This window comes from Ursus arctos, chromosome X (genome assembly GCF_023065955.2).
Source record: "Ursus arctos isolate Adak ecotype North America chromosome X, UrsArc2.0, whole genome shotgun sequence".
Classification (NCBI taxonomy): Eukaryota; Metazoa; Chordata; class Mammalia; order Carnivora; family Ursidae; genus Ursus; species Ursus arctos.
In genome coordinates, this window is record NC_079873.1 from 86,678,013 (window position 1) to 86,690,828 (window position 12,816).

Here is a 12,816-nt window from a genome sequence, read left to right on the forward strand (position 1 = left end):
TCACAGCCTCTTGGCGAGGTCGTCCCCTTTCGTACATGAGGAAACAGGTTCAGAGGGGCCAGGGGACGTATGCAAGGTCGTGAAGCTCATTAGCGGCAGTACTAGGTTGAGGTGGGACCCGGCCATACTGAGCATTTGCATCTTGGCTTGGCAAAGCCTTTGGGGGCTACATTGAGCAAATAAGAGCTGATCAAACTGAGCATGATCCTTCTTGTGGAAAAAGAAAATCGAACGCTAGCTATGGTTTATCTGCTAGCCCCACCATATTGTATTTTTCTTTGTATCCTGTGTGATGTCTGACACACTGCAGGAGTGCAACAAATGTGACCTCCTAAGAGTACGCTTTGCAACAGGGCTGAGTGATATATGGCCGCCATTGTACTCATCACTACCAAAAGGAAAATCTTTCTCCAGGCATGCTGTGTGGTTTTTGTTCACACTGCTCAAGTAACACCAGATGTCCAGAGTGGGAGATTCCTTAAAGCATTCTGAAACATGTCAACAGACCTTTGGTGCCACTTGGCCATTTCTCTTGACATGAAAGTGACATGACATCAACTTTAGTAAACTCTAGGGAAAGGATGGGAGGACGCGAAGTGGAGCGTTTTTGACTTCTGAGTAGCTCTTTTCTTTTCTTTTCTTTTCTTTTCTTTTCTTTTCTTTCTTTTTTTGTGCCTCATAGCCATACTCAAAGCAAAGTACCCTTCTCTTGGTTTCCATGACATCTTCTAGCAAGTTCCTCCACTTCTTTAACTATATTCCTCAGGGGTCTCAGGTTCCTTTTCCTCTTCTAGCCCCTAAATGTTGGTGTTCCCCAGTGGTCTTTTCTTCTCTCTTACTCTGTACTCTTCCCAGGTGGTTGTGTACCTCCTTCAGTGCCGATGGTCTTCTGATTCATATCTACAGCACATGTGTCCAGCTCTCTCGAACCATTTCATGATGCCAAATCACCATGTTAGCACAGGTGCTACGTTTGTATTTACTGTCTCTAATCTTGGTGTCTCTATTGAGAAGGCTAGTTAGCTGGAGAGAGATTTTTTTCCACCACCTGTGAATTGATGTTTCCTCCTGCTTTTTATGACTTGCTATGTGGTTTCTGCCTCTCAAAGTCAAGATGCTTAGATATTTGTTGTGCTTCCCACCAGATAGTCCTAGTCTAATTTTTGCCGAGATAGACGTGTCCCTATGTGAGTTCTCTTTTCTTTGTATACTGAATTTTACAAAAGTTGCCCATTCGAGGTCCAATTGCAGATACTTATTAGTGGTTGTAGAATTTTTACGTTTGTTAGTAGAGTCTATATAAAAGTCAAAAGGCATTTTTTCTAAAAGTCATAAATGCTGTCATATTGGCCAAAATCATTAGAACAATGTGTCCTTATTATTCTTATGGGAAAATCATTATTACTGGTGCTTTAATGGCTGCTAACACAAAGGGCTTCCACCATAATCAAGTTTGTTATCCGCATACCAGCTTCATTAGTTTTTCCTCCCACCATTCTATGCTAGCATTTACTCTGATTTGTAAAAACCCCCAAAAGCAAACAGATAAAACCCAAATAAAACAGAAGCTAAAACAGTTCTATTTGGAATCCCCAAAAGAAACTAAAGGTTAAACCAGGGACCTAATACATAGCACGGTCACTATAGTTAATCAGACTGTATTGTGTACTTGAAATTTGCTGAGAGCGTAGATCTTGCGTGTTCTCACCACACCAGAAAAAAAAGATAGGTATGTAAGGTGATGGCTGTATCGATTAACTTGAATTGTGGTAACCGCTTCACACCATACACATATATCAGACCATCACACTGTATACCTTAAACGTATACAATTTTTATTTGTTAATTATACCTCAGTAAAGCTGGAAGAACCCCAAAGACTGAAAAAAATAAGAATTCGGTCTCTCACATTCTTCTGGGCCTCTTGGGGTAGAACCGTATTTCCATTCACAATCCTGAGACCAGTTAATCCCACCAGGCCTAACAGCCCTGCTATCTTCGGCCAATGTCCAAAACAGAGACCCCTCTTGAAACGTCCCTCCTCCTGCCTTTCTAGTCTCTTGGTTCCTGCGCTTGCTTTCTCCCCTGGCTCACCTGATCGCTATTGTCTCTTCTAAATTGTTGCCACTTTGCTACCTGGAACATTCCACCCTTTGGCGGAAAAATTCCCTGAGTCTTCAGCCTTGGACATTTGTCACCTTGTCACCCAAGTAAAAATTCGGAAGGTCACAGCTAGTCATGCCATCTCACTGCTTGAAGCCTTTTCATCTAGACAGAAAGAGTCCAAACACCAGAAAAAGGGCATACAAGACCCTTCTTCATTTGGTCTCTGTGGAAGTTATTTTTTCCATCCCTCTTCTTTACTGTGGTCTGGCCAAGTTACCTGTAGCTCGTCTAATCAGTACCTTATTTCTAATCTTCTCTGGGCCCTAACACATAATGTTCCTTGTGCCTGAGACACGTCCTTGCCATGGTGTGGTTACTCGTTCTGCCGAATTCAGCTCTAGTGTACTTCCTTTGCGAAGCCGCCTTCATGCTTTGGAGAGGCCCTTACTCTAGCCTCAGTAGCAGCCTGTCGCCCTCCTTGTACTGAGCTGTCATGGCCAACACGCATTACACTTTTAGTTTGTTCAAGGGCAGGCTGTACCTTGTTCATGGCTTGCCCTAGAACCTAGTGAACTCCTACTCATCCTTCAATACCCTCCTCGAGTGCCGTATCCTCCAGCTTCTCGGGACAGTATTAGTTACCCTTCCTGCACTGTACTTGCAAAGCATCCTCTGCCTACTTGGGCACATTCTAGATAGATGCTTTGTCAATGGTGAATGAATGAATTTATTTCTGAAGATTCAGTGATTTCCTCAAGATCACAGAATGAACCAGAAGTAGAACTGGGATGAGCTGTTCTTCTTTTGTTGGAGAGAATTCTTTTGGGTATATAAAAGAGCTAGCTAAAAATCAACCCCTGAAATTAAAACTCCACAAAAGAGCGCAACTTTGTTCTGAAATGAACTATGAAAGGAAGGATTTTCTTTCTCCAAGGATTATCTTCCTAATGCATACCCCAAAAGAGGTCTGTTCTGCTCATATATGGTTACAGTTCTAGAAGATGCTTTGTATCAGACCATACCTACCTCTTCTTCTATAGTTCATTAGGAGCCAGTGACTTGGCTTTTTTAAAGTCTCATACAGGTTCCTTTTTCCAGAGGTTTGAGATCTGTTCTCTTTCTGACAGACTCATTTAGTTCAGCAGAAACAGGGGCCTAAAGCTAAGAAGGCTACCCTAGCATGCTTGGAGTATTTATTGCTTGGAATATACTATCGAATAATGGCCCACACCAACCTCATGCTTTTCACTTTTCACATCCTGGTGAACTCCTACTCATCCTTCAATACCCTGCTCAGGTGCAGTATCCTCTGACCCCTCTGGGGACATAGTATGCTCCCTGCTGCGTCCCTCCAAAGCTTCCTATGCCGAGGGTCTCATTGCATTGTATTTCTTACTGTGTATGTCTGTCGTTCTCACTAGACTGTGAGCTCTTTGAAGACAGGGACTGCTCTTTATCTCTCTCTGTATGCCCTCTGTACCTGACCCAACACCTGCGGCCTATGGGTGTTGGTGGCATGGGGATGAAAGGCAAGGCAATGATGCCTTGGAACAATATCCAATACTTCCCTTATGTACAGACATATGATTATTGGCCCTGATTCCTCATCTAGTAAGATAGCAGTCAGAGAGTCTTGCCCTCTTGTAAACTGTTGCAGTCCCTCTTTTTTTTTTAGCACCTTTCATTTTGCAATATACACGCCCTGACTTGTTTTGTAGTTGTATTTTTATCTGCATATTTAATAAACATTTTATACATATAATGTGCAGCCAGAGATGAAACCCATTGCTCAAGCCTATAATCTCACTTCCAGTGCCTAGCATGGCACCTGGCACATAAGCTTAAAGTCAGTATTTGTTGTTTGAGTGTGTGGATGCAGGCACCGATGGGTTACTTAAGAGGCATATTCTTAGAGTTACTGTCGGACCCCTCGGAGGGTAGTAGGTTTCTGTTTCAGTCTCAGGATTCTTTGAAGCAAGAGTCAACCAGAAATCAACAAGAAGAACCATGCAGTTGGTTTCTTTTTCTAGAAAAAGCAATGTTAGGCTGGTGGAAGAGCTTTTTTTGTCCTCTCTTTATACAGCCGTATAACTTGTAGCCCCTCATTCTTAAGCAGGGCAGAAGAATATAGGGCATGCTGAGGCAACCCTCGAAAGGCCAAAAGCAGCGGGTGGTTGGCTCACGTGACCGTGGGTGCAGGCAGCGTGTTAGGCTCAGTCGTAAGGCAGAAAGAGCACTCTGAGTCGGGCCTTGCCTGATGCAGAGTTATAATACAGAGTTATATAATTTATTATGAACACCGGCTTTCCTCTCCTTGTTTCTTCCCAAGTTTTTGTCCGGGGCCACAGTTTAGGCTCCACAGGAGAAATTTAGAACCTACCGACAGATCCCCCTCAGGCCTGCTGACTCCACCTCCTGGCACCAAGCCCTGCTTCTGATTTATCTGCAGTTCTCCTTCCGGGATACCGTATCTTCCCTTGAGGTGAGGGCCAGGCCCCATGATCTCAATCCCGAGGCTTCCCAGGGCCACAGAAAGTCTTACACACGGGGCAGTCTTCCTGTCCTGTGTGTGTGAGCGTTGGGGAAGCAAAGCCGACCTTGTGCTGGAGGGCGGATGCGCTCTCGCATGAACCACTGGTGAGCCACGTCTTCTGTAAGTGGGCAGTGGAGTAATGCCTAGCCTGGGGAACAGACTGCTTGATAGATCCAACAACTTGCAAATGAAGGACTTGTGTAAGCTGGGAAAACTAGCATGCTCCGTTGTGAGGTCATCCTTCAGATCAGGCTTTTGGATTCTCAAGGGATTTCTCTGAGTGGGGTATGATCTTTTCATAGACCCTCAGCCACTTTGGTGAAGACCAAAACGTTGCCTTTGGTCAGGGGAGGAGACGGGGGATTCCAACCACCAAGGCTCTGGCCAACTGAATCTTAATCTCCTATCATCTGTGAAGTGGAATAGATGGAAAGTAGGTCTTGTCACATCCAATTCTTCCTTTAGTATTGGAGGGAAACCTTTTTATTTTTTAAATAGATCGTATTTCCTCTCTCTTTTTTTTTTAAGATTTTATTTATTTGACAGAGAGAGAGCCAGCCAGTGAGAGAGGGAACACAAGCAGGGGGAGTGGGAGAGGAAGAAGCAGGCTCCCAGTGGAGCAGGGAGCCCAATGCAGGGCTCGATCCCAGGACCCTGGGATCACGCCCTGAGCCGAAGGCAGACGCTTAACGACTGAGCCACCCAGGCGCCCCATCCTCTTCTTTAACCGTAACCCCCAGATAAGATGCTGAGATACACGTGCAGCTCTCTTCAAATATGGACACAGAAACTTAGGTCAAGGGCAGAAGCTGGAAAAAGAGTGGCTGCATTTTATGCCGGCTCATCTTCTTTGACCTCCAGATCTGACAAGATGCCATTCATTCGTTCGTTCATTCGAGTGAAATACGAGCTTAGCAAATCGATCTGAATTCCTACTTTAGAAATGATACGAAGGTCTCAGTTGACCCCATGTATCTCCCCTCTTCCAACCTGCAGCGGCCACCTTCTTGCAGGAAACCGATTTGAGGACAGAGTAACTGAGAACAGAGCAAGGACCTAGGACGATGAGCCATGGCACACGGGTTGGAAAACAACATCCAGGCGTCTGTTTGGTGTACAGAAAGCCTTAGCAAATTCAGGAATTGAATCTTTAGGCCTGAATTTGAGGAAATTTGTGGCTTTTTCACTGGAGTGGATCAGGGAAGGGTGTAATTGTCACCCATGCATAGTAACAGAGAGCAGCTAAAACCCCAGAGACCCAAGACGTTGGCTTACCATATCCTGCTCACTGGGGCTGTCTGTCTGCATCTAATTTTTCCTATCTGAATGCCTCCAAGGATACTACGTTCTGTTTTGAGAATTAGGAAATGTTTTATTGCTAGGCTTTGCCTTCCTTCTCCTTTTCCCACACGTTTCTTTGAGGCATCTTTGAAGGTACTCTGCTTGGGTTGTTTTTTTTTTTTATGCTAAAGAAATCATCTTCCTCTGTTCTTTACGCATCTTATTTTCTCTTCTCAGAAGCATCAGTGTTGGAAATGTAAAAGCTGAAACCTGTAGTAATGCATCAGTTTGCAAATATAAATACACATCACATGATCATTAGCATTTTCTTGGCATCAGCTCATGGCAGCATACACAATGAATATTAAAGTGTGGCGCTGCATACGTTTCAAAGCTTAAGAAGTTATTCGAATAAGGACTATTGGTTCCACATATTATATGCAGTATGTGAGGTCTGGATGCTGGGGTCTACCTATTGATCTTCTTATTTGCAGCCTGTCTCTGAAATTTGCCACTATAATAGGCCACCTTATTGGATTTAATTAATGTCAAGTTCCTGCCACCAACAATGGAAGTCACTCATTACAGACGTTAGCAGAGAACAGGACTACAGCAGAACTGACCTCATTTGCTGTGTGTATGAGAGCAAACACGAATGTCCTCTGTGTGACCGTGCCTGTATGTATGTCAGTGGCGAGCTATCTTGTGCAGGATCTGAGGTTGAAACCAGGCGGCTGTAAAAAGAGCTAGTGCCTGCCTTGCTTGTCCGGCCGCTTCTGCAAGTCCGCCTAACAGGTAGCTCAGCTCCTCCTGATCGAATGATCTTAGAAATGGCTTCCCTCCATTACATGCTGTAATGGTATCTCCCAGGCGAGGCTCTCTGAAACAGCACACCCCTGTCTCTGATAGCAGAGTTCCCTTGGTGAGCGCCCCAGAACAGACAAGCTCCGAAACAAGGCCCGTCTAAGAATTGGTTCGACTGGCCGACGCAACCTGTTGGAGTTCTGTCAGTTAATCCCCTAGCCTTGGGTCTTTGGATGAGAACAGCAGGTGAAATCAGTAAGTACTGGCCCCCAGTGGGTTAAATTGAGAAAGCTAGAGCTGTCGTATGACTATGTGGGGAGGATAGAAGTACATGCGTGGGGGGCTGGTTTACTTGGGTGCACACTGCATGGCTCTCCTGGAAGGGAAACTGAGGAGCATTAGAGATTCTCTTCTCCCCTCTTGCACTTTGTGACCTTGAGTAAGTCAAGGTCAGTGCTCTGTAAATTCCTTGTGGTGAGGATGGGGCTGGTACTCCCTTCTTCGCACGGTGGCATTCAGCTCAAATGAGGGTGGAAGCTCTTGGGACATTACAGATTTACAGAGTGAAAAATAAAAAATGAGGTGTTGATCACCAACTGGTAGCTGACTTCCACGCCATGCCCAGTGGCTTGGCAGTTAGACAACTGCCGGTTTTTCCAAACATGGCTTCTTGGCTCAGACCTGCTTTGAGTAGGCATACAGGCTTTTGCAACCTGATGAAAAACATATTCAGTGCTGCGATAAATGCATAGAATGTATGGAGTTCTGTTTACTACTTCCCATGTGTATTTCCTGCCGGCTGGGAACAAGGCATCGTCCGAGGCAGTGTGAAAGCATACAGTTAGGACTGGGGGGTCCTTACCCTCCAGGAGCTTATGCTCTACTGGGGGAAATGGCATGTATAAGCACTATGTGCAGTTTGAGATGAAGTGATGGATATACCAAGTTGGGCCCATCTGGCTGCCTGTAGTTAGTGGTTGGGCTGTCCCTCGTCCACCTAGCTTGGGAATGCAAGGAGTGTGGGTTTGGAGCCGCTAGGAGACTCAGACCTGGCTCATTCTCCCTGTCAAACGAGGTGAATGTTCTTTCCCTCCTCTTTGGCATCTTAGCATACTATGGGAATTAATCTCTGAAAAGCCGCTAGAAATCTTCAGAACGCAGGTTGCTGTCGAAACGCAGAGCAATGTCTTCCAAATTATAATACGCTGTCCCCTTTGTGAAAGACTTGGTGATTGATCTTGGGTTTGTTTTGGCAATTAAAGACAGTCCCCTACATCATCTTGCATTGTCAGTCGTAAGCTGGTTGGTTCAGTTGCCAATAATGTGTACAGGATGAGTGGGTTTCGTATCAGTGTAGGCTAGTCAGCAAAGCATACCTGGGAGGTCAGCGACCCGTCTTGAAAATGGATGCTTTCGCTTACAAGGAAGCCAAGGAAGGAGCCAGCAGGTAGCTCTTGGATGCTTTTTCCCCACCACCAAAGTATAGTTCAGTGTCCATCGTTCTCCTGGTAGGTGAAAGCAGCAACCTCATCCTCAAATACAAGGAACAGCCCAGCAGTGATACCATTGTCTCAGGAGACACTTTGGCTGACTTTACATCTATACATAATATCTCCAAGTCTGGAGGCTGTTGTTAAAAGCTCAATTAGGTCTTGATCTGCAGAGCTAGTTCTTGTTAATCAGGTTTCCCACATTCTAGAAACTTGAAATACTCTCCTATGTTGTTACATGTTTTTAACATAGAGTTCTGTGACTTGTTTACTCTATTTTTGAGATCCTAAAATCCACCTCCTTTCATAGTGCTCTCGTCAGTTTGGCTGTCATCTGATCAGCTCGAGGTATCTTGCAACCCTATTCTTCATGTAGTATGTCAGAAACATTAGGAAGTACCCCCTGGAAGTTTCCCCTAGGCTACATCTCATTTCTATGTTAGATCCTCTAGTTCGATAGGAAGAGGGTGTTTAGCAGTATTGGTGAGCTCACCGATCTGTAGTATTAGCCTCGTGTGGCTGGTGGTTTGGGGGCTCTGCCTCTGGCTTTTTTAGATTATGGCTGTGCATCTGCTGGCCTGGGCTTTTGTTTTTGATAGGAAGCCAGTATTAGTTTGTTTCTCATTGGGGAAATATGCAAATAAACAGTTACTTCGATTCTGAAAGCAGACAGAATGATACAGACATGTGGGTTGTCTCTGATGGCGCCAGATCTGATGAAAGCATTTCTTTCAGTTGCTTGTGACTTAATAGGAGGCGTTGAAAATCATAGGGTCAGTGTTTCTGGATTTCCACCCTTCATACACCTGGCTGGAGCACCTGTGGCAAATGCGCATGATGGGCATTTTTGATTGTATCCAATTCAACCCTGATGCTGTAGTATGAATTTTGGCCACACTAGCTCTAGTACAATTGATCATCTGTCTTTCCTCTTGACTCCTGCAACATGCGAGTTGGTGGCTTTCTCTTTTAATCTCCTGAGCATTCACTGAGTGTCTGGTGTGACACTGTGTTGATTAAAAGAATGCATTTTTGAGGAATGAGAGATTAATGACGGTTGTTTGTAATGCCTAATTATTTCATCTAAAGTTGCCATAGAGCTTGATTAAAGTTTTCCTGTAAAGCGCTTTGCACCAAATCTTTGTGTTAAAACATAAGTCGGGGCGCCTGGGTTGCTTAGTCGGTTAAGTGTCTGCCTTCGGCTCTGGTTATGACCCCGGGGTCCTGGGATCAAGCCCCACATCAGGCTCCCTGCTCAGTGGGGAGTCTGCTGCTCCCTCACCCTCTGACCTTCCCCATGCTCCTGCTTGCTCTCTCTCTCTCCACGTCTCTCTCTCAAATAAATAAAATCTTAAAAAAAAAAAATAGAACGCAAGTCAGTGAAAGGCTATATGGTGTGTGTGTGTGTGTGTGTGTGTGTGTGTGCGCGCGCGTGCGCACGCATGCCTGTGTGCACATGCCTGCCCTCACACTTGGGGGTGGGGTAGGAGTGGACTGTGGAGTAGAGAGAGAAAAAAAGCTAAGGAGGAAGGGGAAGAGAAAGTAATCATTCCTAGTACTCTGAAAAAGGGGTGTCCAGGCTCCTTGGCTATCCTGAAACAAGAGGCTCATTTCTTATTGCCAATGACTTTCAATTATAATTACAGAGCATCGGTAAGCCACATTAAGTCCCAAGGGCTGGATCAAAAATATATACCATCTACAGGAGCCACTTGAATTCTCTCTGAAAAACCTAATAGCCAAGTAGTAAATCAAATTGTGAGCAGATATAAACTGTTGCTGGTTGTCCATTAAAGTTAGCTATTTCTCCACGATGCTAAGGGCCAAGTTCTAAAAGTGAAATGAATGGGCTGGGGCTAGATCCAGTGTGCCACTCACTCGCCAGTTTCTGTTCTGTTGCAGAAGTGAACCACAACAGTTAAACTTTAAAGATAAACAGTTTTTTGATTGGGTTCCTAGAGAATAATGGCGCTTTTGTACAATTCTTGAAATAGAGCCTACAGCCGCCCCAAACAAAATAGTCTCTTTCAAGATCTTGGAAATAATGACATCATAGGCAGATTGAACCAGCAATCCATTAATAGGATCCTTTGTAGAAAGCTATCTCAGGGGAGGGACCTGGTTTAGTAAATTGGCATTGTTTACAAACATAACATAATAGAATCCCCCGTTCTACGTTTCTGGAATAATCGGAGACACTTCCCACTTGAGAAACAAACATATTAAGAGCCGAGCTTCCTTACCAGCCCATACCCTTTTTCCATCGGTCTTCTGAAAGCATGCTTTGAAGCACTTGCTTTGAAGGTGAGTTAAAGATAACAAGAGCCTCCTGCACTATTCTTTTGTCACCAAATCAGAATTCTCTGGAATAATTAGGAGATGAAGATTGGTTGTGCCTGATAAAGGATAATAAAGAACTGGAGTAATATCAGGACAACTCAAGCAAAATCAAATCTGAAATGTCTAGGTAAAACCGAATGATGATTTGCTTCATGCTTCACACTTTTAGTGTGGAACTAGACGAGGATTCCTCGGTTTCTTTTCCATCTCTGTGAAAGGTGTATTCCAGTTCCTCTTACAGTCCCCGGATGAGTTGAATAGAGCTAAAACAATTCCAGTTTGCTGGGCAGTAGAAAGGTGTGCCGTATAAGCTGGGTCCTTCACAAATGCCTGTGTTATGGATCACGGCAAGCATGTGGTGCTGAAATTTTGGTCAGGGATTCTGAGTGCAACATAGGTGAATATAGTTGGGGTTTTCTGTCCCAAGTACCCCTTTTTTTCCCAGCCAAAACATACCTGGTCAAATAAGGTCAGAATAATCAGGCAGCTGGAAAAGAAGCAAGACATCTACCTGTTGTGTCTCTAGCCAGAGAGGGAGTAATTAGGAACAAAAAAACACCACTCCATTAGCCACACCTAATTATCAAGAACAAAGGAGCCTAGTATTTTGAATTACGTAGGTGTACTAGAACCCTGACTGGCCCAGACTCTTGCTTGCCTTATTACGTAAGGTCAGCTTCGTATATCATATTAAAGAGGCCATGCCTGTTTCTTTGACTTTCGTCATCTTAAGTTATGTAATATGTCATCAGAAAATATGTTTCATCCAGCTCTCTCTGTGAGATATATTTTTCAGAAACCTGTCTTCTAGGTGTTTCTATTTAAATCCTCAAGTGTTTGTTTGTTTGTTTGTTTTTGCAATGGCTTTCAAATTTCATTATTTTTACCAAGCTATGTTTTGTGTATCTGAGCTTTATGTAATAATCACCCCATAGTCAGGCATTATTTTTAAACCACCCAAAGTAAAACAAATGAAAAAACACACACAAAAAAAGCAGTGCTTTCTCCTGGTGGCAAATTCTTCTCAGTGACTAAATGAAAACCATGAACTATTTCACTACAGAATAATGCTGCTGGTGAAGTCAGTGTTAAACTCACTTTTCTTTTGGAGAAGCAGTGAATTTAGAAGGACCAAATTTAAAATGTAAAACAGAGGGGCGCCTGGGTGGCTCAGTCGTTAAGCGTCTGCCTTCAGCTCAGGTCATGATCCCAGGGTGCCGGGATCAAGCCCAGCATCGGGCTCCCAGCTCAGCGGGAAGCCTGCTTCTCCCTTTCCCACTCCCCCTGCTGGTGTTCCCTCTCTCGCTGTGTCTTTCTCTGTCCAATAAATAAATAAAATCTTTAAAAAATAAACAAATAAAAATAAAAAAATAAAATGTAAAAGGGAATGCAGACCCATTAGCAGTAGTTTCATATATTAGTCAAAATATTTACTAGTACCAGTGGTATCTGTGAGTATAACTCTATCGTTTTTTCACTTTATCTGGTGCTATGGTTTCACCTATATACGAAAATGTAAGGTTAATCAAGTTGTCGTTGGTAACCAAACTTTTATTACTGAGTGTTTCCCCTAGCATGATTACTGAAAAAAAACTACCGAATGGGTCTTCAATTCGTTAAGATAATGCAAGACGTGACAGACACTTCGGCAAAGGAAAGGAAAAGAGATCTCTTGCCCAGATTAAGATCAAGCCGGTCATCGTTAGTTGGCGGTCATCTGTGCAGATGGAGAAACTATTAATTGGTACTCTTGAATACTTAAATTGGAGAAAATTTAGGACATAGTAAAATTTTAAAAATCTTCCGCATCCCATGACTTAAGAGTTCATTACTGTGAATAAAAAATACATTGTAACCCCTAAAGGGATAAAAATCATTATGACAGATTATTTCCCATTACGGCAGGTAATGAGGAGACCCTGGTTGTTGCTGTACTTAAGTCTGTTTATAGTAAATGTTGTTGGAATAAAGTGATCTGCTAAGTTGTTTTTGGAGAGCTCTTATGCTCCTAAATCAGCGCCAGTTAATACTTGATGAATTTACAGAGATTCTGTTGCACTGGGATTTGATTTGCCTTGTGTCAAACTGGAGATTCACTTGGAAGATACTCTTAAGACGTGACTTGAGATGGCAAGACTCCATTGGGGTCCTAGCGGAGGGACTTGAATTAGAATAGGAAAACAGTTGAAAGCAGGAACATTTCCTTGGGGAGTCCATGCTTTTCCAGGTCACTTTACCTTCCAGTGGGATGAAACCTGAACG

General features: G+C 43.7%; 1 protein-coding gene across 5 annotated transcripts in view; it reads left to right on the forward strand.

Annotated features, from left to right (window-relative positions):
- Positions 1 to 12,816, forward strand: part of PAK3 (p21 (RAC1) activated kinase 3) — a 118,477-nt gene that overhangs the window by 12,752 nt on the left and 92,909 nt on the right. The window contains exon 1 of one of the 5 annotated variants that reach the window (XM_057313701.1): positions 6,203 to 6,979. The exons of the other annotated variants lie outside the window; for them this stretch is intronic. The gene's annotated coding sequence lies outside the window, so the exon portion shown is untranslated. Of the gene's footprint in view, positions 1 to 6,202; positions 6,980 to 12,816 lie in introns of those variants that run through there. 5 annotated transcript variants of the gene reach the window in all.